The 24879-nt window shown below is 51.6% G+C and overlaps 1 protein-coding gene across 6 annotated transcripts in view; it reads right to left on the reverse strand.

Moving 5' to 3' along the window:
• Positions 1–24879, reverse strand: part of SSBP3 (single stranded DNA binding protein 3) — a 161592-nt gene that overhangs the window by 130994 nt on the left and 5719 nt on the right. The window contains exon 1 of one of the 6 annotated variants that reach the window (XM_042997285.1): positions 2023–2639. The exons of 4 other annotated variants lie outside the window; for them this stretch is intronic. The gene's annotated coding sequence lies outside the window, so the exon portion shown is untranslated. Of the gene's footprint in view, positions 1–2022; positions 2640–24879 lie in introns of those variants that run through there. One more of the 6 variants, XM_042997290.1, reaches the window with a different exon arrangement.

A 24879-nucleotide genomic window follows, 5' to 3' on the forward strand; every position in this document is an offset into this window, starting at 1 on the left:
TGCACAAAGTGAGGTGTCCCTGCATATAATTTCCCCGTTACTGGGAACAATTAATAGCAAACCAACGGGCCTCCTCACTGGATGGCTCTGAGGCACCCAGGCCCTCCCCCCAGTGTCACCTGCACTAACCCACTGACACAGACACTCAAATGCCACCTGACTGACTGACAGCCTGGCTTCCACCTTCTTCCCTCTTCCCCTCGAGGGCCCCCAGAACCAACAGGGGAAGTTGGTTGCTAATAGCAACGGCCTTGGGAGCAAGGTGAGACCTAGCAGCCTGCTGCCGAGGGCTGGAGGGAAATTTTCAAGAGCCTCTGGGGCCTCTTTCCATCAATCAAGCCGGCCTCTTCCCTGCCTGGGCCTCAGTTTCCTCTTCTATAAAAAGCAGGCGCCACCTTCCCTGATTCTAGTTGTAGAACTGAGAAGAGTTTTGGGAATCCAGCCAACTGGGCCTCTGACTGTGGGGCGGGGGGCGGGGGGTGGGGGGGGTGCTGGTTGGATTTGGATGGGTCAGCAAGTGTTGTTTTTAAAACACAGGAATGCCTCTCAGCACCCTAGCTCGGCAGACCCCACCCCCACCCCCACATATTTACACCCAAGAGCAGCGTCTGAGCTGAGTGCCATGGGCTGAGCCTGTTCCAGGCTATGTGTGATCGGGACCACCGGAGCTAGAGCTACCATTATTTCATCCCATAATCCCTACTAGACTATAAACCTGCTTGGACAGGAAAGACCAGCTATTCTTGATGTTTAGAGTTGGCACCCAGGAAGTTCACAGGAAAGAGACACAGGTTGTCTGGGGGTGGCCAGCGTGGCCCGATGGCTGGGAGCCCTGAGTCCTGACTCCTACAGCTACCCACAAGGTGGGCGCGGGCTCCGGGAATACAGCCCCTCTGAGCAAACACCCTGGGAAAGTGGTCTCAGTCCCCGTGACCCTTGTTATGAACCCCCTCAGCAAGCCACAAAAGGGCAATCATCACTCCTTTCAGGAGCCATGGCCCTGCCCCTCCCGGTGCAAGTTCCTGACTTGTCCAAGCCTTTCCAGGATTATCAGTACCAAATCCCTAACATTTTCCGGAGAGAAACTGATTCACAGACCACTCTCAACTATCCTCTGGTTGGAGGCTTATGCTCTCCCCACCTCATAGCTGAAGAAGCTGTGGGTCAGATAAAGAAGCAGTCAACGAAGCCGTTCACAGGGCACAAGCTTTCCCCAGCTCTCTGCCTCCTTTCCCAAAGCAAACCCCCATCCCCTACAATACTAAGCACCCAGCCCCGGCCCCCAAGAGTTGAGGGGGAGGTGCAGTCGCTGTCTATAGTACCGACACCCCCCGACCCCAAACTGGGGGTGTCAGGGGAACTCACTGGCCACTAGGGCATGGATTTGCTTTGAAATGCCTTCCGTCCTCACTTTGTTAAAAGGACAATAGCCTAAGCTTCAGCACGATGATGGAACTCTGGTGTGGGGGAGGGAGAAGGGGAAGGGCCTCCTGGGGAGATGTAAACAGCAGCATGGCACCCCCACCCCCTGGGTGAACTGGTAGGAGTCTCACCTGGCAACAGCAAACTAACTTTGTCCTGTGGCAAAACAAACAAGGCCGCAGAGAGGAGACCACCCAGCAGGCCGCGAGGACACTGACATAGCCCACCCTTCAGGTCAGCTTCCTACACGGGCCACCAGCTTTCTGCCATGTGGTTCTCCGTTCGTGGGCAGAAGAGACCAGGGCCTGCTTCTGTCCTCATTTCCCCAGATGTTGGGCAGGACCCTCTGGTCAGAGCCTGCAGGGCTCAACGAGCTCAGCATCATGGCAATGATCCACAGCACATCTCCCTGGAGTCTCAGGGCAGCCTGATCAAAGAACGTCATCGCCATTTTACTGACGGGGAAACTGAGGCTCGGGCAGGGAGGTGGCCTCCCCAAGGGCACTCAATAAATATGGCCAACAGAGTGGATGACAAACCGCTAGGTCGTATTTATTCCTGTTTGGGCGTCACGCCACCCACATGCATCCTTTTACTTACTGGTTTCACAAAGATGTGTGGTGGACCCAGCAGGTATTACTGCCTAGGATACGCAGTGGTGAGCAAAATACTAAGTTGTGCACCCGCGTCAGTGCAAGATCATCTCTAGCGCACCTCCATGGGACTCCCATTCTGAGACATGGTTGATGCTGCTACTGGCCACCCCTGCCACCAGCCACCCTTGACTCTAGTGAATCTCCAAGCGTCAGGTTGTGGGCCACGAGACATAGGCCCTGGTAAACCACCTTATGAAAGGGGACACAGGCCAAGGTCTCCCCCAAGGCTAGTTTAGGTAGCAAAGGTGGTCAAGGCAAGCACTTCAGAGCTCACGCAAAAAATCGTCTTAAAAAGTACCACTTTTTAAAGAGAGACGCGCAGCCAGAGGCCTTCCTTTGGACTTTATCTGGACTCCCCAGGCGGCTGCGGTAGCTCCCCCTGCTACTGGAGCCTGCGCAGCAAAACCCGGTCCACTGGGCAGCGGGGCAAGGCCAACCCTGAGCCACCCAAGGGGGCACAGGTGGTGCTGACCAGGCTCAACAGCTGGCGCTGGAGGGGAGGAAGGGGGTGGGCAAAGGAGGGAAGGAGAGAGGAGGGGTTGGGAAGGAGAGGAAGGAGCCTTTGTACTGGCCTCCCTTCCCCCACAGCAATCCCCGGGAGCAACAATCAGTTATGCAAATAGCGACCCCTCCCCCAAGCCAGAGCCACCACCACCCCTGGGGGCCCCCTCCCACTCCCTCAGGGTGTCTCAGTCCTCTCTGGGTGTCTCCTTTGAGCCTTCTGCCTCCCCTACACACCCGAGGGGCAGGGGCCCTTAGGCCTTGCCCATTCAGAAAAGAAACCTGCTCCCCACCCCAACCCTACATATGTAAAGTCTTCAGTCTTTGGAATTCCTTTTACCCTGATTTTACCACTGCCATAATCCTTCCTCGTTCTGGGGCCACAAAAAGCTAATCCAGGGAAATAGTTCACATCTGGAAGGAGCGACGCGTGGCTTAAAGCTACACAGAGTAACTTGAACACACCACCCTTCTCCGTTTCGCGTTGCTAATTCTCTCAATGAAATACAGTATCTGAGGGACAAACTGGTGCGAGGCGGGGCCCTCCACATTCGGTCGGTGTGGAGCCATCCACATGGAAGGTCCCAGCTAGGTGACAACTTCCGGTGGGGGGGGGGGGGCTCTTATCTCCCCTGCCCTTCTTTTTTTTATGAGATACATACTTCTGATGGTTTCAGTTTCAAATTACCATCAGCCATCTAAATTGGGAATCGCAGAGCCGATACCACAGGTGCATCAGAGGTGGGTATTCAAAGCAGCCCTTATTTACAAACGGCGATGCAAATCTGCCCCATGAGGCTGGACACAAGTAACACACACCTCGGCTACTGTCCATCCCCAGAACTTCCACCCCAACCAAGCACCAGGGGCACGGGCGGCACGTCACCCCCAATCCTGAGATGGCAAATGACCATGGCAATGACAACAGAGATCTTCAGGCACGCGTAGGACCTGGCGCCCAGTTATATCGAGTTGAGCTCCTGCCGGCTTTGAAATGAAGACAGTTGAAAGACAGCCTAAATGTTCGCCTAAATGTTCGCTAGGAGTCCTATCTACACACTGGTCAAGTCTTCTCTCACCTCCTGGGCAACAAGGCTCCAAACCAAGAGAAGAGAAAACATGCCACACTCTAGGAACGCCGGAGGGCAGGCCACAGGGACTGCTTTTTTTTTTTAAGTTTATTTATTTTGAGAGAGAGAGTAAAAGTGCAAGTGGGCGAGGGTCAGAGAGAGAGGAGAGAGTGAGAATCCCAAGTAGGCTCCACACCAATAGTGCGGGGGGGGGGGGGGGGCTCGAGGGGCTCGATCCCACAAACCGTGAGATCATGACCTGATCCCAAGCACAGGGACTACTTTTAAAGAGGACAATGAGTAAATGGTCCCAGGGCCAGAGGCCTCAGGCCTCATCTCACTCCTATTACTGAGTTCTCATCAGCTGAAAGTGCGACCCCCTTCCCCAGAATGGCCCCCCACTCCAAAACCCAATGTGGTCCTGGCTTTCCCTACAAGGACTGTCTCCCAGCTTCCCCTCGTAACCCCTCAAAGTCACTCTGCAAACCAGAAGGGCCAGAGCGCTCCAACCAGTCCAACCTCCAACAGTGCATTTGCTGAGTGCTTACTGCATACAGGGCACTGCCTTGCATTCTTCACATACTTAATCCTGAGAAGTGGGCCTTAGGCACTGTTGTCCTCTGTTCTTTACAGAGAAAGAAACAGCCTCCGAGAAATACCAGGGTTACAGGGGACTCAGAACAGGCAATGCCTCCCCCCCACTTTCCAGCATCAAAACGGGGGTCTCAAATCTGCTTCTCAGCAATACATACCAATGAGACAAATTTTACAAATCCAATAGTTTTAATGTTCTAATGGATCCCTGTGGCTTTTGATAAAATTCCTAGAGACAGAATCGTATGTAAATCTGAAAAATAACATGTATCAAACAACTCAAATGGGAGTACTGGTGAAACGTGCTAGAAAAGTGGGTTAAGAAGACAAAAAGTGGCTTTGGTGACAGCATTTAAGACACTGATGCCAAAAATGCACGTGGAGAACTGGAGTCAATTTTTTTATGTAAGTTGAGAGCAGAGTAGAGCACTTCTAAATTTACACGTTATCTCTTCTAACGTGCTTTTAAACGTATATGGTTAAATTAACAACTTGAAATATTTTAAGTAGGGAAAATTACTTCTGGCGACAATGAGGCCACACCAACCGGCCCCAGTTCTGCTCTGCCTCAGCAAATCCACACACCCGCTCCCACCTGACCTCCACAGGCCCCGGTCTCTCAAGTCCAATGTGAGGCACCCAGCCCCATGCCCTCAGGAAGCACACATCCTCACACCCCTGGTTAGAAACCAGGTTCGAAACCAGGCACTGGAGCTCCTACTTTCACCATGAAAAACTCAATCAAGCCCGTCGTTTCCATATGCTCAGCAAATCAAGGTTATGACTAGATTTTTCCCCCACGTTCAAGTTATCCTCCCCCAATGTATGCTTAGCTCCCAAGTGACCGCTCTCACACTTGTTTTAAAGATAATGAAGACTATCCTGTAACGAGGGTGGGCCTCTGGGAGCCAGAAGTGTGGGTTTGGCTCTTTTAGGGGGATTAGCCCGCCCTTATTTCTAGGTGTCACACACAGAATTTGAGACGAAAAGGGCCCCGTTTTAGAAACACTCAGGGCAGGAGAAAGAGGAGCTTTGATGGAGGCCCCAGGGCCCTTCCTGGGGTCCTAGAAGGGGGTCCCCCGACCACACTACAGCCCCAGATCCCTCTGAGGAAGCAGCCCCCCCCCCCCAACAATGCTGCTCCTTCTGGAGGGGCTACCAACAACCAACACCAAACTTCAAAACTAACCACCACCTTTGCAGGGACTGGGGCCCCTGTCTGGTTCCTTCTAGTCCTTGTGCAGACAGCCAGGCCAGGCCCCAGCAGCTACTTTTGTTTCAGGGGGAGCAGAAAAGGCAGGGGCCTGGGCGGCCACTGGAGGCTCCAGTTAAGTTTCGCTGGTGAGTGAGTGGCGGGGGCACAAAGGAAGGAACCGCTGGGGGAGGGGAGGCCGCAGAGCTAGAGGGCTGGGACAAAGGGGACAAGAGACAAAGGGACAGGAAAAGGGAGCCCGCTTTCTCCTCTGAGGAAGGAACTCTCCATTTAGCCTAATATTTCACTCATACCTCCCCAGGCCAGGAGCGCACAAGGACACGTTTTGGGAGGTGGCTTCAGGTGACACCCCTCCCGCCTCAGCTACACAGTGATGGTTCTCCTTGCCCACCCCCCTTGCTTGTCCAAGCCCCCTCCTCAGCCCACTTGTTCAAAGTCAGGGAGGCTGCCTTTGATCAGCTGCCTCTCTCCAGCCCCATCCGCCACCCTGAAGAGAGACAAAGAATTATTTATTTGGAGAAAAGAAAAACCCTCAAAGTGTCAGCCAGTGACAGACATGATACTTTCTATACAGGAACGAGGAGACAGGAGCGAGGCGCCGGGTTTTCTAGTCTGTGGGGGGCTTTCACCAGCAACACACACGCCAGCCACCCTCTGTACCTTCAGACACTCTCAAATCCTACCTGCTTGGCCCTTTGGGTTTTTTTCCCCTCAAGACCACTGCCTACCTCACCAGGAGGTTGTGATAATTAATCTATGTCGAAGCAGAGAGTGTCCAGCGCTAGAATGAGGTCTGTAATAAAAATGGCAAAATCTGACATGTGGGCGAGGTCAGACCAGAAAGACCTTGGATGTCTAGCTCATAGTCTGGAGCCTCTACCCTACAGCCAGGGAAACCTCTGGGCTATCTTCTGTGAGGCTCCTGATTTGTTCCATTTTGATTTGATTTGATTTTGAGTAGGGGAGAGACATGACGCCATCACATTTAACATGAACGAAGCAAATCTGGCATCCACCCGTAGGCCCAAGACAACAAAGGGGTGGTTTTGGGGAGAGGCCAGGAGGCCGGCTGTCACCACCGGCAGAGAACACAAGAAAGGCAGGAGCCGCTGGTATCCCCTTCAACAGACTCCTTCCCACCCTCCCTGCTGCCACCCATGCCCTTGCCAGGCCAGAGTCCTGCTCCCCCTGAATACCACTTCACTCACCCAAACAGTTGAGTACCTCCAACGTGCCAGGCAAAACACAGGTAGTACGGTCCCTGGCCTCCTGGCAAGAGCATCAAGCATGATGCATCAAGTCCTCCACTCCCACCCACTGCTTTAAAACTCAAGACTTTTGGGGTACATGGGTGGCTCAGTCAGGGAGCATCTGATCAGGTCATGATCTCACCGTTTGTGGGTTCAAACCCTTGCATCAGGCTCTGTGCTGACAGCTCAGAGCCCAGAGCCTGCTCCAGGGTCTGTGTCTCCCTCTCTCTCTGCCCCTCCCCTACCACTTGCGTTTGGGCGCGCGCTCTCTCTCTTAAAAAATAAACATTAAAAAAATTTTTAAAAGGGGGGGGGGGGTGCCCGGGTGACTCAGTCAGTTAAAGGTACGACTTCGGCTCAGGTCATGATCTTGCAGTTTGTGACTTCGAGCCCCGCGTCGGGCTCTGTGCTGACAGCTCGGAGCCTGGAGCCTGCTTCAGATTCTGTGTCTCCCTCTCTCTCTGCCCCTCCCCCACTTGTGCTCTGTCTCTCTCTGTCTCTCAAAAATGAATAAATGTAAAAAAAAAAAATTTTTTTTTAAAGAAATGCAAGACTTTTAATGAGCACCGATTGTGTGCTAGGCACTGGGGCTCATTCATTTGTTGGGGCCTGGGAAAGGGCACTCTTAGTCCTGCAGTGGGGACAATGGGGGCTTCAAGAGTGGTAAGGAGCCTGTACTCAGAGAAGGGAAAATGGAACTGGACCCACTGAACCACAGAGAGGTTGGGAGAGCCCCTCCAGGCCCCTCTGTGTGGTCTGAGCCTGGCGGCCAAGCTGGTTGTAGCCACACCTCCTGCATCAGGTCAGCAGTGGACCCTCCGTTGGAGCAGCTGATGCTGCCACTGCGATGGGGAGTGACCCCTTCTGTGGCCTGGATCACACACACCTCCATCGCTTCCCTTCCCATGGATCCTCCTCCCCTCCAGGCCCAATGCTTGAGTCCTGATTATGCTCTGGACGGGACCCCATAGGCCCACCAAATAATTACGTCAAGGACTGGGCCACAATCAGCTGTGGATCAAAACTAGTCTCTCGGCTCTCAGTGACAGCTTCTGTCCTCGTGAAAAGAATGTGGAGGGGACACACGCTCCTCGTAAACATTTTCATAAAGAAAAAAGGGAGGGAGAAAGAAGCTATGTGTATCTCAAGTGTCAAAGCAGCTCTGGATGGGGCAGGCACTGGCTTCCTGAGAAGCAGCAGCCCAGAGTGGCCCTGGCCCATGACCCCGGCCCTCCCCAGGGCGAGACGATCCACAACAAACTCACTGACTCGCTGGAAAAGGGGGGTACTGTGGCAGGCACCTGTGCCTTGGAGGTAGCCCGAGCCTGGCTGCAATGTCCACGCCCCAACCACGAGGAGGGGGATTTGTGTTTCTGGTAAAGCCTAGAAAACTTAACTCAGGTCTAAGAGAATGGAGGCCCCTGAAAGCGTCCTTATGTCAGCGTATCTCTCCTTCTTTCGTAGTTTATGTTCTTGTGGATTTGTGTTTCCAATAACCAATTTTTAAAGAAAACTTCTAGAGTAACAGTCATGCAAGGACATTTTTGTTCCGCCTCTTCTGTGTCCAAGGCACAATCATCACTTTCTCCAAACTCTTCCCTACCTTGACAAGGCCCCCAAGGGGCTCAGCTGTGTAGAGCTGCAGACCGAGGCTGGGACCAGGGAGGTATCGCTTACCAAAACTTCAGAGAGAAAGAAGTGAGCAGTCAGTTAACTCCAAGGAGCCAGTCCAGAAGTCTGGGGCGGGCCAGAGGGTTGGGGCGGGCCAGAGGGCTAGGGCAGGCTGGGGCACAAATGACCTCAATGCTCTTCCCGTCAGGGGAGGCCAGGAAGGCTCTCTGGTGCTCTGGGGGGGGGGGGGGGGGGGGGGGGGGGGGCAGGCAAGCTCACCTGAACCTGCAGGTTGTAACTGCCATTCACAGCCGTGCAATTAGCATCTTAACACACAAAAACCCCACAGAAAGGGGAAGAATAGTCTGTGAGGGTAAATGATCGGCTGCTGTCCCGTCTGTCACCACACCTCAGAGGCACCAACTCTCTGAGGAGTAAAAGACTCAACTGTACGGATCCAAGAAAAACAAGTATCTGCTCTGACCCCTCAGTGGATTTGGGATAAAATGTCCTCACGAACTGGCACCATCAGGACGGTCTTAACAGAAGGTGGTGTTTAAAGGGAAGTGATTTCAAGCCTTCGGAAGAGCTTGAACCGCTGGCTTAGAAGGCTTAGAACTCGGCAGCCCCTCCCTAGGGTGTGGCTGGCCCTCCACGGAGAACAGATTAAGAGCTCCACTGCTCAAAGTCCTGTGGCCCAAGTCCTGACCACCCCCTCATCCCCAAATCTTGTTTGTCCTCCGGGCTAAGCAAACTAAGCAAACCGTCTTCTCAGATAATGCAAAGGCCAACTGTAGGCTTGTGTGGCCGGATAAAATCGTCACCAACTCTGAGTTACAGGGGGTCAAATCAGGAAATATTCCTGCCCAGATAAGCAGGAGAGTTAGAAGAATCAAAACCAGGCTATTGCCCATGATCCTAGGTTAACACCACACTAAGGCACCAGCTGAGGGACGGTGTTCAGGATTCCAGGCCGGGTCCCTGCCCACCCTCCCCCCAAGCCTCTATACAAAATGCAAAACCCAGGCAGGAGAAGAGTCACAGGGCTTTCAGCCTCAGAGGCCTCAACGGTTGGCCAAAGGTTGGGCTAACTGAACACTGAGCATTTTTCCACACATTTCTGAGGACGTTTCATATTGGAAGCTCCATTAATACGTCCAAGATCTATTTCAGAAAAGAAAGGCGCACAGCAAGGCCAGGGCAACAAAACTTGGGACATGTGCTAAGGACATTAAGGCTTCAGGAAGCCATTTAAATGCACAGACGGGGCCCTGGGAGGTGGGTAGCCTCCTGGTACTTCCTGATCACTTTCAGTCCACAAATATGAACTGGAATATCCATCAGGTGTCAAAAGCCCCCAAGTTTATGGGCCCTGCCCAATGGCTCAAAGATGATCATGAGGCATTCTTTAGAATTTGGAGACATCCGAACTGAGACATGAAAAATGAATAGAGATCCCCAAGGGGGAAAATAATGGAGGAAAGTGCTTCAAGCAAGGAGGAAAAGCCTGTGCAAAGGCCCTGAGGTAGGGAGCCCAGCCCTTCCCTTCCTTAACTACAGCCTGGCAATGTTTGGTATCTAAGTCTCAAGGTTCACACTCCACCCTAACAACAAAAATACACAGTCAACATTCCAAAATTCCCTCAATTTTTTTTTCCCCGAACATACAAGGTCAACCACCTTCTCACCTCTCCCTGCTGACCATCTTTCCATTTCTGCACTGGTTTCCCGGGAGCAGTAACTTCTAATTCCTGAACAGCTCACATGGGCCTTCAGTTTAGGACACACCCTAGCTTCCTAGCTGGCCAGTGGTCGCCCAGGCTGCCTGTCCATGTATCCAGAACAGGCCTGGGGCAGGGACGAGGGAGAATGTGTTTCCTAACCGAAAGAAAAGAGCAAGCCCAATCTGCTCTGGGCAGCACAGGCCAGGAAGGAAGTAGGAAGTCATCCCGAGTGCAGGAAGTCCTCACTCATCCCTAGATGAGACCAGAGCAAAGCCCAGCAACAGGCACTCTGTCCTGGGAAGGGAAAGATGATTTGGGGGCAGAGGATGGAGGTGAGAACACGGCTCTGGCCTTGTCCACGGTGTGCTAGGGACACACAAACACTTCTAACCTAAAAGCATGTGGTTCTCTTGGAGGCTCTGTTCGCACCCCCACTCCCCAGCAAAAACAGACTTCAGGAAGAAAATGAATCAAGTTTTACAAGCTTCCCTATTTACCCAGGACTACAAATCTATCAGTAGGGAAGCTTTAAAATAAACTCTCTCCTAGCAATGTCACTTCCTTTCTTCTATTTGCCACTACACACACACACACACACACACACACACACACACACACACACACCCCGCCTCTTTAACCTTGGCTGTGGATCCTGGGTCTGAAAGAGCAATTCCAAAGTCAGAACACACACCAATCCACCACTTGTAAATACTTCCTGCTTTTAATTCGGCTCCTCTCACTTACTTGTGGGTCTAAACATACCTGGTGCAGCTCCCTCAGCAGGGATACTTTCCCAAGAGCACTGTCTACTTTTCAGCCTCCCGTTCTTTCATTCCAGAAATACCTACTGGGCATCCTCTAAGGTGCCCAGCATCCTCGCCTCAAAACAGTAATGCAAGCTGAGTGCAACCCATCTTACAGATGAGGACACTGAGGCTCAGTTAAGCAAGTAGCACAGGTCACGCTACAAGCAAAAGCCCTAATGGGAGTAGAGCCCAGACTGCTTCACCTTCTTCTCTGCACTGTGGTTCCCAAGCATCCCATACATCTATCAAATGCAAACAGCAAAACTACTTCCTTTTAAAAAAGACTCATCCCGGCTCATCAACAGCTTTAATATTAAATCTTGAAAACCAAAGGCCATTTTAACCAGTGCTTCCCAAATGGATCATGGAAAACTTAAGACAGCAAAGAGTAGAGCTTACGCACCGTTATCAACACCACCATCCAGTGTGGTTCCTGGAGGCACAGGGTTTGGGATAGTTTTTCCAAGACAGGGAGGATGCCCAGTGGGCCATAAGGAGACAGCAGCCCCTCGGCTGGGGACGCGGGTTCAGAGTCTCAACCCATAGTCACTAAGCACAGGACTGGGGCAAGGAGAGGTTAGGGCTGGGTGGCCTTCCTGCAGTGGCCCCTGGACCTCTTTTAAGGCTTGAGGCTCTCCAGATACCATGTTCCTTATGCCTCCAGGGCCAACCACATGTGAACTCCCAGGAGCTGAGGAGGAGGGCAGGGAGACGGGAAGGCCCTTCTGGCAGTTGAGGGGATCCAGGCTGTGTCGGGGTCTAGAAGCAGCTCAGATCTCACCCCCAGTTCCAAGACTGCCCCCACTCTGTATTCTAGTGTTTGCAGGGAAGGCAAAGAGACAGCATTCCCCAGAGAAACAAAACAGAAGGACTTGCTCCATTTTCAAATCAGCTGACTCCATTCAACCTAAACTCTCCGCTGGCTTTCTACACCTCTAAATCCACTAGCCGGCCCTCCCTCCTGATCCCATCTTCCTGCCAAGCAAGAAGCCCCTCTCCTCTCTGCCCTGCCAGAACTCCTGGCCGCCTGCGCACAACCCTGTCCCCACCCACCTGTCCATCCTGCCTGCACACCCACCCCTGGCTTCCTCCTTCCTCGGCCTTCAGCTCTCCTCAGCCATAAAGCAGAAGCACTAAGAACTTTCATCCCGGCTGTCACTCTCACCGGGCTGCCCTGTATGCGGGAAAGTATAAAATAAAGTCAGATACGGTTATCCACGTCTGCCGGTGTCTGAGTCCCGTGGATTCCCACCACACTTCACACACACAGCTGCTTCCTCACTGGATCGGTCTCCTGCTGCCCGTCGCTTCTGGGGTGCTGGTCAAAAAAGCCCCTTGAGAGACATGGGGGGGGACCCTAAAAAGAACTCTAACCCAATGACTTGACTGCTTGAAGCTGAAATTCAACTTCTCATTTAAAGCAAAAACAGAGCTGCCAAACGCCAGGCCATCCATCCCTCAAGAAGGTAAGGATTTCCAGCTAACCCGATCAATGAAATCCAATGTGGCCCCTTAACTAAAATCCCCCTACTCCATGGTAGGGCCTTCTTGGATTATTTTCCTTCAAAAAAAAAACAAAAAACAAAAAACAAAAAACAAAAACAAAAAACTATAATTTACACATGGAGTGTCTTTACTTTCCAAACCATTCAGAATTAGGGAAAGGGGGGAAAAACACGTCTGTTTCTATTTGAAACTGTCAAAATTAGCATTCAGTAATTAAAAATCACACCCTTTCTCTTAATAACCTAACCAGCATGATACAATCAGGTTGTGCCAACTCTTTAATCTAATTGACTAATTACAGATTTTAATTTAGTCAGTTACTGAACAACTGTTGACAATTTGTTTTCATTAGGGACAGAACAGAATAAATATTTAGGCTTCCAGTCACAAAGACTCCTGCGATCGGTTCTCCACCGTGACCCCAACTCCAGAGTGAGCTCTGGCTCCAGCAACACCCTGAGACACAGGTCCGCACAAGGCCCTCGAGTCACTGCTCGGCTCTGGCTCCAGGGGCACCTCACACACCTTCTCCCAGGTCCCTCTTAAGGCAAAAGCCTGAAATGCATCCCCAAAGTACAGGCAATCCCCCCATTCACACACGTCACTCACGAAGTGGCAAACACTTAAACGCTGTGAAGAAAAATAAATCCAACGCTGCATGTCACTGGCTTTTAAGCAACAAAATAAGTTAACAGTCAAAATAGGTTTGTCTGCGTTCACCTCCCTGGGAAGCAAACCGTCACTGACATCTTTTTTCTGTGGTTGTTTAAAGACATACGGTTACAGGTTTCTACTGAAATGATCCACACTTCTTTCAAAGTGCATTTTTACCCCACGGTCCCCAACTCCTAACATCATCCAAAAGTTTGTGAAACTGGCAGCATGGCTCAAAAGGAGGGAGGAGGCCCTGGGTTCAAATCCTGATTCCTTTATTTAATGACTTCATCACCAGTTAAGCCTCAGTTTCCCTGTCCAAAGGCTATAAAGATAGCCATTGCCTTGTAGAGAGTTACGGGATTAAATGTCACGCCCACGTACGGTGCCTGGCCCAGAGTAAACGTGTGACAAATGCTGGTCACCACGGTTTCAGAAATCACTTTTGTGTCCCTCACTGTCCCCATGCTACGGATTACGACACTGAGGCCCAGAGAGAAGACAATGGCCGATCGAACGTTACGCGGCTAGTAAGGGGGGCGGTTTGGTTGTGAAAGAGGATTTCTGTCCGGTGATCCATCCCCCCCCCCCCCCGCCACCACTGGATGTCAGCTCAGAACGGTAGGGAGCACGGTTCTTATTTGGGAGGGAGGGGGAGTCTCGGGAGCACCTGCTGGAGATGGGAGCCTTCTACACAGAAGGCTTCGTGCGCTCCTTGGGCCACCCATTCCCACAGGTGGGTTCTCCCCACAGGGAAGCTCTGAGCGGCCTGCACTTGGAAGAATGACCCAGAGCAAACTCGGCATCATGACCCTTCCTGACTCCCTAGGGGAAAAAATGAGGCACCTGCCTCCACAAAGCCCAACCCTGGCCATCCCAGAATAAGCCTAGAAGGAGCCTCTTACATTGCTAGGTGAGTGGAGGAAGTGCAGAGGGTCATGGTCTCTTGAAAACTCCACTGCAGACTCTGAAGCATGGCTGGCATTTTTTTAGGCTCCACAAAAATCAAGTCTACCTCAACCGAAATGGAACCGAAATTCCCAACATGTTGTGTTGACTAGAATTCTACCAACCTGGTATGCTCACACTGGGTCCCCTGAGCTGGCAGGAAGCTCTAATCAGCAACTCTATAGTTCCTGTCTTTCCTACTTCTTCATTAAAATGGTGACTCGATGCATGCAATCTATTTGCAAATGAAATATTTTCAGGCATGGAGGCAGGTGTACGTGAAGAGAAGGGGAAACTCCTCCTGGTTGAGGTCACTGAAAACCAGCTGGGTAAGGCACCACCCGACCCCACAGGCAAGGCTTCAGCTTGCCCATCTCCCCGAAGACCCCCTCCAGCTACTCCTCCCAGTGTCAGTATCAAACTACCCTGGGCTGGGCGATGGGTCATCAGTTAATCAGGCCACAAAGATGTGGAATCTGGTACTGATTCTCGGGAAGGCAGCATGGTATGGTAATGAAGACCACTTTCATTTTATGTCCACCTTCAACATTACTGAATCCCTCTACTGCCTCCATTTCCTCTTCTACAAAATAGGAAGGAAAACCAAACTTAATGCGTTGGGCTGTTTGGAGTACAAGAAGAGATACAACCTAAAGGGCTCAGGGGCACCTAGGTGGCTCAGGCGGCTAGACGTCCAACTCTTGATCTCGGCTCAGGTCATGGTATCACGGTTCATGGGACCGAGTGCCGCGTCGGGCTCTGCACAGACAGCACGGAGCCTGCTTAGGATTCTCTCTCTCTCTGTCTCTCTCTCTCAAAATAAACATTTAAAAAACAAAAAACCTAAAGGGCTCAGAACGGTGCCTGACACACAATTAGCACTCAAACTTGTTCGTTGTTCTCAACAGTTCTTACTTCCTGAAATGCGAAGAATAAATATCCTGTCCCCTACGTTGCCCCCAATGGACAAGGATTGAATAAGAATACTTTTCTCAAGGTCTCGGCACACAGTAAGTGCTCAATAAATACCAGTTTCCTTCGTTAAACAAATAAGGAATTATCATTAAGCCACAGCGCCGTGGTTTAGGTAGTTTAGTTACTTATCCCTCGGCAAGAAACCGCCACCCCAACCTGACGGCTCAGCCTCCCGTGGAAGATCGCTGCTCCCTAAAATCGCGGCGGCCAGAGTCCAGCACCGTGATTTTTACCTCATCTCTTCTCTTCAAGTTCCCTTTGACAAAGATGCTGCTAGCTAAATAATGCCAAAGAAAGTATGTGGCGACAGTCAACTAGATTTCAGTTCATTTTCTATAGCTTGGGGTCAGAATCGACTGATGCACTCTGGTGATCAAGTTTTCTGCAATTCCCTATTCCACGCATTAGCTCGCTGACAGAAATTCACCGCGGTATTTAAAGTGGCAGCCATCACAACTAACTCAAATTGTATTGGCTTCCCCGATGCTGAAATGCTCTGCTGAAACCATCAATTGGCCAATTCGGAGATAACGTGGTGGCTGAAATTCCCTGTCATGCTGTAAAATCCCCTTCCGAAGCGGCTCGCCAGCCCGGAGATCCGCAGCGACACCCGCGAGCAGAGCCGTGGGCCAGGGCGGCCTCGTGTAACACAAGTGGGCTCGACGAGCGGGAGCTGGCGGGCGGCGGGAGGCCAGCGCTGCCAAGAGGAAGGGCCTCCAGAGGGAGGATAACATTTGCTACTGGAAGCCTTCTAAAAGACAGCGAGAAAAGAACAGCAGCGTGCACACGCCCGACACCAGGCCTGCCCGCCGGGCCGTCTGCCCCCCTCGGCACAGGCCATGGATGGCCAAAGCCACAGGAAGCCCACGGCATCTCCCAAAAAAAGCTGCGAAATTCCTAACGGGCGGCACAGACACAGGCGCCAGCCTCGGAAGGAAAGGTTTTCTACACTCAGCGGCTGCCGCGGGAATCGGGTATCTGTCTAGCCGCGGACTTGCTGTGTTAACGTCCTACTCCGGGCCTCGGTGTCCCCCATCTGTTAACTGAGACACTGCTTCTTAATACACAGTCCATGATCGGATGGTCTGTTCACATTCCAAAAAGCCTTCTCAACAGGCGACCACCACTAACAAAAACCATCTTCACGCGCTCTCACCCGACTTCTAAAATGCTGGAGAGGCAGAAAAAAAAAATCCAGGCCTCGTCTCACATCATTTCGGATCAGATGAACCAAGGCTCAGGGAGGCCAGAGGACTTCCCCACGGCTATCTGAAAGAATCAGAACTTGAACTCTGGTCATCCAAGTGCAAATCCCGGGCACCGTCCGTGACCCTGCCCTCATCCCCACCGCCAGCACAGAGCCAGGCATGCAGTGGACGCCTGGGAGCAACTGCCCGCCATCCACCGCCCTCCCGGTCCAGTCTGCAAAGCCACGCTCTGTCTATCCCAAGAGCTCTCAAAGCTGCAGCCAGCATCCCGGGCATGGGGGAGGTCTGCCACCCCAGAGCCTGCTCTCTCAAACAGCCTTTTGTGACGGGGAAGGAAGGATCAGAGGAAAGCCTCAGACAGGGGCCCCAGGGAGCAGCCGTGCTTCTTAAGGTCAGAGGACTGTGAAACAGAAGTGAAATGTCAGGCGCTTCACCCAAACACACAAAGAACGGGAGACACAAAGCCTGCCTCGGGAGCTGTGCAAACAGCTGTCACCGGGAGGGGACAGAGAATTTGGGAAGCTGGGCCAACCTGGGTCAGACAGGATGCCTGGAGACCTATTCTCAAGACTCTTGCCGTAGCCTGAGCCCTGCAGGTGTTCCGAAAGCACCCTCCATGGAGGGCCAGGACCCGGAGGAGGGGAGGCACGGGGAGCTGCCCTGTGGCCAGCCGGCAGGGACAAGCTGCAGACTTTAGGTGGGAGCTACTGCTCATTCAGCACTTGGCAAGCACCTGCCGGGCACTTTCCTCATGTTCTCTGCACAAAGAACGGGGCAGCAAACACCACTGGCAGCCACCAAGTGAGCCCTGAGGCACCAGTCTGGAAGTGAAAGACATGGTGGGGAAACAGTTCTCCCAAGAACCCTCAGAGGTGGGAATAATTCCCTCCTTATTACAGATCCGGAAACTGAGGTCAGCAACCGTCTGTCGCTTGGCTGACGTCACCCGTAGGTCGCAAGATTCCATCTCAGCCCCCTCTGAGCTAGCGGCTTTCAAAGTTTAGACTGAGACCCACAAGGAGGCAAATTTTACCTCGCAAACCCAGGACGCGACGTTTATTTACGGGCACGCATAAATCACTGAAAATAGAAGTTCCCCCAAACAATACTTACGCTTCCTCTGTGTGATACAGTTGTTTCATTTTTTGTAATTGCCAGTCGTGACCCACTAAGTTGATTTCCCAAGGCACTAATGGGTCACAACTCACAGTTTGCAAAACAATGTGTTACCATGTGCCACTTGTCCATCTCCATTAAAACGTGTATTTAACACGCTTGATCCCAGGGCAGGGATCAGACCTTTCTCACTTCTCAAGGCCCAGAGTCTAGCTCACCAATCTCGGGATTTATTCAAGACTCTGCAATAGGCCCCGGGAGTGGGGGTAGCACAAACAGGGTGAAGGTAAGAGCCCCTGCCCTCAAGAGCTTTTAATCTACCAGTTGGGAAGGGAAGAGATACAACCTTGACTCAAATCATCCTCCTGCCGGGCAGCAAGTAGCAAATAAGGACACAGAGCTCCTGGGGAGAGACAAAAAAGAAGGAAGAAAAGGAGGGGGTGTCCCCAGTGGGGGTGGTCCTGGCAGGTCTGGTGGGGAGACAGCCACATTCCAGGCTGGCATCTGCTCTACAGAGGGCCAGTGGGCAGGGGAGCAAACACCCCATCTCCAGTGGTACCAAGCAGGGACCACAGGAAGGGTCAGAGGGGGCAGGGGAAAATTCCAGACTCCTAGATCAAGAGAAGTGGCCAGCAGAGGAGAAAACGGACGCTGACCGAACAACACAGTCCAGCTGCCAGCCCAGAATGCCCATGAATGTCGTCTCATTACATCCTCACAGTGCTGGGGCCGGTTTGGAGGCTGCAGGTGCGACCCTCACCCTCCAAATGCCCAAGGGTACTTGAAGAAGGTGGATTCAAAGCCACAGATCCAGAGCGCTAATCAACAGGTGAAGCAGCCTATGATGGTTCATGTCCACACACACACACCTCTCACACCAAGACCATTCTGCTGCTGCCTCCCTTTTGGCCATGAGAAAGCCAGGATCCACACAGGGCCCAAGGTTGAGGTCATGCTAGCACGCTGACATGATGCTTATTCTATGCCAGGCCCTATTACATACGGGATGTGTGCACGCACATAAGCTCATTTAATCCCCACGATGGCCTTATGAGGTGGGTATACTCTATCAACCCCATTTTCTACCTGAGGAAACTGAGAAACAGAGAGGCTAATTAAAGCGCCCGAGTTTGCACAGCTTACAGGTGCAGCAAGGCAGCACGAAGCAAAGATAAATGTCCCGGATCCTGATTGGCTTTGTAGGTTTGAGACCTACCAGTCACCTCAGGTGGGGCATCTTTCCTCTCTGGACCTCAGTTTACCTATCTGTAAGATGCCTAGGTGACCTCCAGTTCCATCACTTGCGATCCCGCCATGTACATATACATTAAATACGTCTCCTGGCCGCCACCGAGAGCGGGACCGCTTGCTTACCTTCTCCCACCATCTGTCCTGACTGCATCCTGATCTCTCGAAAGACCAAGATCTCTCCGCACTAGGCTTTCTAAGTACTTATCACATCCTGGGCTGCATCTATATCTTCAACGAGACAGTGAGCAGAGCAAGCACTCAGTAATTCAGCTGGATCAACCCTGCGAAACTCAGCAGTGTCTTCTGCTCCTGGCCCGGGAGCCAAATGACCAATTTGGTCTCACTCAAGCTCTGCAGGAAGTCAGAGGAGAAAGCAGCCACTGTACCAGCACTGGCTTCCCAAGGACCTGCCATGGAGACACATCCCCTCCCAAGCTCACGTCCTAAGGCTCCCTTCTGGGACTCCTTGCTCAATCAAAAAGTCAAGTGAGACCTGAGGCAGGCAAGGGTGGGATACGTACCAAAGGCGATGACAAGATCCCAACTTGCCGCTTTCAATCCCGTTCATCCCTGTAAGCATCTACACAGCACATCACAGCACCACTGACCTCGCTAGACAGGTTTCCATGCCTTTCTCTCAACCACTCCATGGTGGGGCTGAGCAAGGACGACCCTTGTGCCTACTTCACAGTCGAGAAGGGACCCTGAGGAGTGAAGGCTCCCCCTGGTAACAAGGGGTGTGGGCCAAAATTTGAATCCAGATTTCTGCTGATGCCAAGTCGCAAGCCCCTCTGGGTCTTACCATTTCACTATGTGGGACGGGACGCCTCTGTCCAACACAGATAAGGGGTGCCGACATCTTAGGGGAGCATTTATCAGTGCCAGCTTGCGGTAGCACTGCCTACTCTGCCCCTTGCAGGGGTGTGGGGGTGAGACAAGACAGCTGGTATGGAGGGAAAGACTCCATGATACATTCGGGGAGCCCAGGCACTGGAGAGCATCACTGGGAAATTCAAGTGTCCAGGTCCCTCAGTCAGCTTGCTCTCCCAGAAAAAGATGCTGTTGTCTCTATCATATTACAAGTTTTGGGGGGAGGGGCGCCTGGGTGGCTCAGTCGGTTAAGCGTCCGACTTCAGCTCGGGTCATGATCTCGCGGTCCGTGGGTTCGAGCCCCGCGTCGGGCTCTGTGCTGACAGCTCAGAGCCTGCAGCCTGTTTCAGATTCTGTGTCTCCCTCTTTCTCTGACCCGCCCCTGTTCATGCTCGCTCTCTGTCTCAAAAATAAATAAATGTTAAAAAAAAAAATTTGTTTTTAATAAATAAATAAAATAAAATAAATAAAAGTTTTGGGGGGAAAAAAACCTTAGGGCTGCAAAAGAGACAGGAGATAAACTCACCAAGCACAAGCCACAGAGAGACAACCATCCCGCATACGTGATAGTACGAAACTCTCAAAACCACCACGCGAAGGGACCACCACTCGCCCACTCTACAGATGGGGAAACTGAGATCTGAAAGTCCACCCTGCCAGGAAATGACAGTGAGGAATGGAACTTAGGTGTGCATCCCAGTCATCAGTCAGAGCCCAAACCCTTCAAAACCCAGAGGATTCAAGACCCGGGTAGAGAAAAGCGTAACACGGGAGAGAAACATTTCTAAAACTCATCTCGCCGAGGCTACAGAAAACCCCATTACCCTGGCGAATCAAAAACAAACAATCGTTATTGTCTATTTGCTGTAAGCTCCTAGCAACATGTATTAAAGAAGTTTATGTGAATCATCTAATGCACTTGTGCCGTGGTCAGAATTATTACCAAGCTAAAAAAGATTAATTTTTCTAAATACTCTAAACCCTAGACGCTATTATAAAGGCTACAGCTAGTGTAACATTTCTGTTATCTTGGCTGACAGGCCCTCAAGCACACACACCTCCCTTCCATGGCTTCTCCCTCTTAAGGCTTAAAACACACACACACTCACACACAGAGGCAGGAAGGTCGAGGGAAGAGGGCAAGGCAGCCCTGGCCTGAGGTCTCCACCAGAGAACCTGCTTCCCTTGGAAAATTAAGACAGCCTAAGGGACACTTCGAGGAGGGCTGGGTGTCTCTGGCTCCTTCAGAGCAGTGGCTGGCACAGAACTAACTCTTGGTCCAAGTTTGCAAATGCTTAGCTAACAAAGATGGCATTATGCAAAGACGTGCACACAGCTGGTCTTGGAGTTCAAATGAAGTGACCACTGCCAAAAACTGTGTTTGGGCCCCTGCCACTCTACCCCCACCCCTCCCCCAGCCCCACCTCCTGCCTTGAAATAAAGGGCGAGGATTTGCAATTTGGGGTCTTGCCGCCACTTGAAACCCATTAAGGTGGCCGCACAGCCTGGGTTCTGGCAAAATGCAATTCCAGTTACTCATTTAGTGTTTAATTAGCTACCGATGGAGGAGCCTGGCAGCCTCTGGGGTTAGAGGAATTGCAGCAAACGGGGTGGGAGCCCCAAGAAAGGATGCAACACAAAGTCTAAGCTCCAAGGGGGGTGGGGGTGGGGGAAAATAACTGTGTTATGTTTTGTTTTTTTAATCTGCCACACAAGGGCGCCAAGGGTCAGAGCCAAAGGCAACTGCTATGAACTTGCCAGGACCTCTGGGCAGATGGCTAGGCTGGCTTATCTCTGGGGAGAGCACTCCCCAGCTCCTCGGGCCGGGCCTCAGCCCTTCCCCTCCCATTCTGCCCGCACTGCCGTCCTCTCATGCCCCTGCCCCCAAAGGGTTCTGGCAGGCGTGGACACTCCCCGCCTGGCAGGAACCCCAGCTCAGCACATCCAAGGAGAGCCCTCTCAAATATCACTTTGCTATTTCGAACCCACCAAGGACGCTGGACCCCTGCCACAGAGCCACAAATACCTCAGCTCTCGTCCACGCCTAGGCCTCTGGGGCACTTTCCTAATCCCCCCACCTGCCCCCCACTGCCTGGAGACAGGTTCACAGCTGGGGGCTAGGGGGTCAGCAGAGTCCTGTTGCAGAGGCACAGGGGTAAGGGAGCCAGCCCTGCTGAGTCGGGGGCTCCCAATGGCAGAGCAGAAAGGGACCTCAGGTCTTCAGAGCAGAGAAACTGAGGCTCAACACCAGCCAAGGTCATGGGATCCCATGTCTAGTACACTCCCCGAGTTCTTCCCCGGGAATCACAGAGGGGCTGGGGTTAGAGGCAGCAATCCCTGCACGTCCCAAAACCAGGCACAAAGTCTCCTTTGTGGGGACGCATGTATTTTCTGGAAGGAAAGGCCATAGCTTTTATCACATTTTCCCTGCCAAAAGAGCCACTGTACCATAACAAACTCCCTTCCCGAGCTCCAGTCCCATCTCTGCCAGTGACTCTGCAATTTACCTCTCAGGGGCTTCAGTCTAATTCTCTGCTGAATGCGTTTCTTCAGTGACTGTATAGGGGCACACTTGGGGTCAAATGCACAAACGTTCCCTCCGTTTAGCAGGAATTCTGTATCAAATAAGCGCCGTCAAAGGCTGAGAGGTGGAACTCGAAAGACTAACATCTAGTCCCAGCTCTGCCCCCTGGCTACATGCCCTTGGACAAACTATCTAAACTCCAGGCCTCAGTTTTCTTATCTGTGAAATGGGGATGAAATCTAAGAATAAAACCTGGCCAGTAAGGCCCCCGTGAGGCCAAACCACAAGCATGTGCTGAAAAAGCGTTCTAAGAACTACGGTCACATGAGCAGCGCAAGGAGCCACCACTGCTCTCTGGCACCTTCAGCTCTGAAGCCAACCCCGGGCCCTGTCTACTCCACTCATTCCTTGCTGCCAAGAAAAAAACATACAATTAGCTACCTTAAGGAGGGAAAGGACTGCTGGTAGCCAAGAAGGCACCATAGACACCTGTTTCTAGCACCCCCACCGACCCTGGAGGAGAGCCAAGTGGAGAAGGCAGCCAGGACACCACTGGGCCCAAAGTAAGAGACACAGGTAGCACTGGGAGTGTCCGCTTCACAAAAGGACTTCACAAAAAGTCCCTTCACACCAGGACCCAGACAGCAGCGTCTAAGAGGACCCAATGGCACCCAAGGGCGTTCATCAATACTCTGAGACCCAACGCTCTAGCCGGGAGAGGAAACCACAGTAGAGTCCCCGTGAGCCTCCTCCCAGGGCCTCACGGCTGTTCTGACTTAAGGCAAACCAATTTCTCAGAAAAGTCCACTTGCGCACCAAATGTCCTAATGCTCCACGTTACATGCGGTCAACATCAGGGGCTCACGCTTACAGATAATGTGCCTAGTGTGTCAGTGGGGAAACAGACTGTGACTCAAATAAAAACTCACCAATTCAAAGAAAATTTAAACCCCCTCCCCTGAATCACCTGGTTCATTCCAGCTCCTACGGTCCGGCCTTGACGTGAGAGGAGCCTTTAAGACCCCTGGGCCCGTTGCCAAGAAGGGGAGACAATTTGCCAGGAACACAAAGTCATTTCCCCAAGCGAGTGGAGACAAGGATCTTCCCAGTCGAGGTCCCGTCTAGCCCAGCAGCAGTCGGGCACTCCCTCCTCACCCCTGCCCCTCACCAAGGCTTGAGCAGGTACCTGGGCTGACAGGCTCCCCCACAAACTATGGTGATCTGTGAATCATCTTAATTGAAAAAGGAAAGTCAGTTGCTGCCCACTCTTTTACAAGATGCCAGGTAACTAGCTAATGCACATTAGAGGCACCTGGCTCAAGATCACCCCACAAAAGTGAAGTCGCCAAAATAACATCTTCCAATATCCCATTGGCTATTCCAGGCCAGGTTACTCAGTGACCCCAAATTACCTATTTTTTCTTACCCATAGTTCCTTAACCCCTTCATTCAATTAGCATCCATGCCTACTATGTGCAAGGCATTATGGGAGAGTTACACAGATGAATAGCTCTGTATATACATGAAAGGTCTCTGACATGGAAAAAATTAATAAGCTGTGGTTGGAAAGACAAATCTGAATGAGAAGTCAATCGGAACAGGAGCCAACAGGGCACTTGCCATGGTCCTGCAGCACTGAGCCAGTGTCAGGAGCACCGATTCTGGAGTCAGTTATGGCCTGTGTTTGGACCCTCATTCTACCAGATACCAGCTATGAATTAACCTCTCTGTGCCTCAGTTTCCTCATCTGCAAAATGGAGGTAACAATTCCTTCTCTCACCTGGCCCCTGGCGGCTTGAAATGAGACTGAACCAAAGCACTCAGCAAGCACAAGGCCCCAGTCCATGGAAAGCTGCCAACAAGGCTCTGTATAGATGGTTTCCATGGGCAGTGAGATGGAGTGATCAAAGTGTGCAGAAAACGATCATAAAAGTTATCATAAAAGTCTACAAAAAAGTTTTAAAAAATGGCCAGGATTTGAATGGATAGGAGAGGCATGCATTCCAAACTAGAGGAAGAGTCTGGAAAGAGACAACAGCAATAATTCTAGCAAGCAGGAATGAGGGCTAACTAGACCGTAGCCATGAAAACAGAACACATGAAGATTGGAGAAGGACAATGAGAAAAGAGAGTTCCTTTTCTTAATTTTCTCAAATTTCTCTTAATTTTCCAGTTGCTTCTCTGTCACCCCTGCAACCCCAAACCACCCCTAATGCCTTCACAATACAGATGTTCCCTCCCCGTCCTCATTTATCACTCCCACACAACCTGCCTCTCAGACCAATGAAACCAAGTGGATTCCAACCTAGGAAGAAGAGTTTTGACCCCAAAATCCACGAACTCTGGTCCTCAATCAGCGTGACTTCAATGCTTGGTAGCAAGTCTACACCAACGTCACAGCATAATTCTGACACTATTCCTTAACAAATTATTGAAAGCAAACCCACGCAAGCTTTCACTGCCATCCATATTCCTTCAAGATGGCAGACCAAACCACAAATGGCCAGAACCTCACACCCTTTACCAGAGCACAAAACTTTGTTAGAAATTATTAACTTCTGGGGTGCCTGGGGGGCTCAGTCAGTTGAGCATCCGACTTCGGCTCAGGTCATGATCTCAAGGTTCCAGTTTGAGCCCTGCAACAGGCTCACTGCTGTTAAGGCAGAGCCTGCTTCGGACCCTCCGTTCTCTGCACACACACCCCACGCACACCCCCCCCCCCCGGCCCCACTGCCGGCTGGCGCACTCGCTCTCAAAAATAAATAAATATATTTTTAAAAAATTAACTTTTCTCACAGCTTGCAAAAGATAGCATAGACACCCTATATCAAGAGATTTATTTGACATAGGCACGTCCACCTCTCTCCCCAACTCTTACAAATGAAACCATTTGCACAGCAAAGATTGGCCACACAGGAATCAGCTCTCCATAGGTTCAAAAAAAAAAAAAAGAAAAAGCAAGACTTTTCCTAAGTAGAAA

The sequence above is a fragment of the Panthera tigris genome, chromosome C1, assembly GCF_018350195.1.
Source record: "Panthera tigris isolate Pti1 chromosome C1, P.tigris_Pti1_mat1.1, whole genome shotgun sequence".
NCBI lineage: Eukaryota > Metazoa > Chordata > Mammalia > Carnivora > Felidae > Panthera > Panthera tigris.